Raw genomic sequence first — 2,837 nt, forward strand, 5'->3', positions numbered from 1 at the left:
TGAATTAATACACCATATTTGCTTCTCTCTTTCTGCCTTACTTCACTCTGTAAAACAGGTTCTAGATTCATCCACCTTACTAGAACGGACTCATATTCATTCCTTTTTAATGGCCCATGTTTTAATCAGGTTCTTATTGCTGAATTTTGAGATCTTCATGTATTTTGGATAATAGTCCTTTATTAGATGAGTCTTTTGCAAATATTTTCTCCAAGTGTGTGTTTTTTTTCCTTTTCATTAATCTTGATTTTTTTTTTTGAAATTTGACTTTTTCAAATCATATATTGTTAAAATAACTTTCTTTGGCTAGTATCTTTATGTTTTATTTTCAGCTTTTGTGTGTGGTCTTTTAATGTAGTGTATTGTTAGCAACATGGAGCAAGATTTGTTGCTTTAACCAACTTAATAATCTCACTGACTACTCTTTCTGGTATATCTGCAATGATTTTAACCATCTTATATCTTATGCCTACCTTTATTTTTCTGTTGAATTTTTTTTCTGCCTTTTTTGGGTCCAAAATTTTCTATTCTGCACTTTTTGTCTGCTGAGTAATGTATTATTGATTATGTATTTTGTCTATTAGTTATGATCCTTACTTTTTCAGCATTACATTTAACTATAAATATTTCTTACGTATTTTAACCTATTTGGTGCTTTTATTTTTCAAACACAGAACAATCTTAGCATGCTTCAATTATCCATAATTGTACTCTCCAATCTTATGATTGCTTGATTTTTTTAAAATACAAAAGTAGTAAGTTTTTTTATAGTCAGTAGTAATTAAATTTATTTTCATTAATTAAAAAAATATTGAATGTTTCACAAATTTATGTGTCATCTTTGTGCAGAAGCCATGCTAATCTACTCTGTATTGCTCCAATTTTAGTATATGTGCTGCTGAAGTAAGTGCTTCATTAATATTTTTTATTGAAGTATAGGCTTCTCAGGTGGTGCAGTGGTAAAGAATCTGCTTGCCAAAGCAGGAGACATAAGAGACAAGGGTTTGATCCCTGCTTTGGGAAGATCTCCTGGAGAAGGATATGGCAACTCACTCCAGTATTCTTGCCTGGAAAATTCCATGGACAGAGAAGTCTGGTAGACTTCAGTCCATGGGGTCGCAAAGAGTTGGACACAACTGAGTATGCACACGCACACATAATTCATTTACAATATTGTGTTAGTTTCAGGTGTAAAGCAAAATGATTCATATATATATACATATATATATTTCAGATTATTTTCCATCTGTTACTACAAAATATTGAAGATTGTTTCCTGTGTAATACAGTAAATCTTTGTTGATTATCTATTTATATACAGTAGTGTGAATCTGTTCATACCCTTAATTTATCCCTCCCTTTCCCTTTTTCCTCTTTGGCAACTGTAAGTTTAAGTTGGTTTTTTTTTTTTTGGTATAATACTGGGACATTGTGATTTAATTATTGAACTGGAACTTCAAAGTCTTACTCAGAAAGAATATATTACAGATTAAAAGGTTGGGGACAAGTTATTTCAGCATTCAGTAAAAATTCTATTCAATAAAAAATCATAGCCAAGAGAAAAACTAGATATTTTTAAAAGACCCACGGGTTATCTGGATGTTAAAATTTCCAGACACTGAAATAGCTATGAATAATATATTCAAGAAAATATATGATAAAATTAAATCTAAAAAAGAAATGCACAGAAATAGGATTCAACAAAGAATAAAGAATTCAACAAATAGATTAAAGCAGATTAGACTCAATAAATAAGAGTAACAGTGAGATTCATGTTGGATCAGAATACATACAGACTAAAAGATGTATCAAGAAGCAAAATAAGAAAATGATGTAAGAGACCCATGAGTCACAAAGTAAGACGTCTAAACAATGTGGTTGGATTCCCAGAAAGCAACCTAGCCAAAGAATCACAAGTTCAGAAAACTAATACTTCATATGTGTGCTGAAAGCAAATTTATTGAAACTTTTCCCTGAAAGGAGATGTTATGTTTGCTTTATGTTGCAAATTAAGGGTATACTGGAGCTTCCTCAAAAAAAAAAAAAAAAAAAAAAAAACCAAAAAAACCCAAAACTAGAACCACCAGCTCTGATGCTGGGAGGGATTGGGGGCAGGAGGAGAAGGGGACGACAGAGGATGAGACGGCTGGATGGCATCACTGACTCGATGGACGTGAGTCTGAGTGAACTCCGGGAGTTGGTGATGGACAGGGAGGCCTGGCGTGCTGTGATTCATGGGGTCGCAAAGAGTCGGACACAACTGAGCAACTGAACTGAACTGAGAACCACCATATGATCAGTGATTTCACTCCTGGACATACACCAGAAGAAAATGAAAATATTCATTTGAACAGATACATGCACACAGTGCTCAGAGCAACAGCCCCCACAATAACCAAGATGTGAAAGCAACCTAAGTGTTTACCAACAGGTGAATGGACAAAGAAGCCCTGACATATAGATAGATATATACATACACACAGTGGGATACCACCCAGGCACTCAAAAAGAACAAAATGTTGCCATTTGCAGCAACACGGATGGACCCAGAGGGTATCACGGCTAGTGAAAAGGTCAGACAAAGGCAAACACTCTATACTATCACTTTTATGTGGAATCAAAAAAATTTATCCCTCTCTGTCCCCCTTTCCCCTTTGGCAACCATAGTTTAAATTTTTTTTTTTTTTTTTTAAGTAACTTATTTACTTATTTGTGCTGATCCTAGGTGGCGCAGCAGTAAAGAATCCACCTGTCAATGCAGGAGATGAAAGAGACTCGAGTTCCATTCCGGGGTTGGGAAGATCCCTCGGAGAAGGAAATGGCAACCCACTCCAGTG

The 2,837-nt window shown here is 34.6% G+C and overlaps 1 non-coding gene across 1 annotated transcript; it reads right to left on the minus strand.

The window, feature by feature from the left end:
- Positions 1-804: 804 nt before the first annotated feature.
- On the minus strand, positions 805-911 carry LOC112586332. The gene has a single exon (XR_003110792.1). It is a non-coding gene; the product is annotated as a U6 spliceosomal RNA (small nuclear RNA).
- Between the last annotated feature and the right edge of the window lie 1,926 nt (positions 912-2,837).

The sequence above is a fragment of the Bubalus bubalis genome, chromosome 7 (genome assembly GCF_019923935.1).
Source record: "Bubalus bubalis isolate 160015118507 breed Murrah chromosome 7, NDDB_SH_1, whole genome shotgun sequence".
Classification (NCBI taxonomy): Eukaryota; Metazoa; Chordata; class Mammalia; order Artiodactyla; family Bovidae; genus Bubalus; species Bubalus bubalis.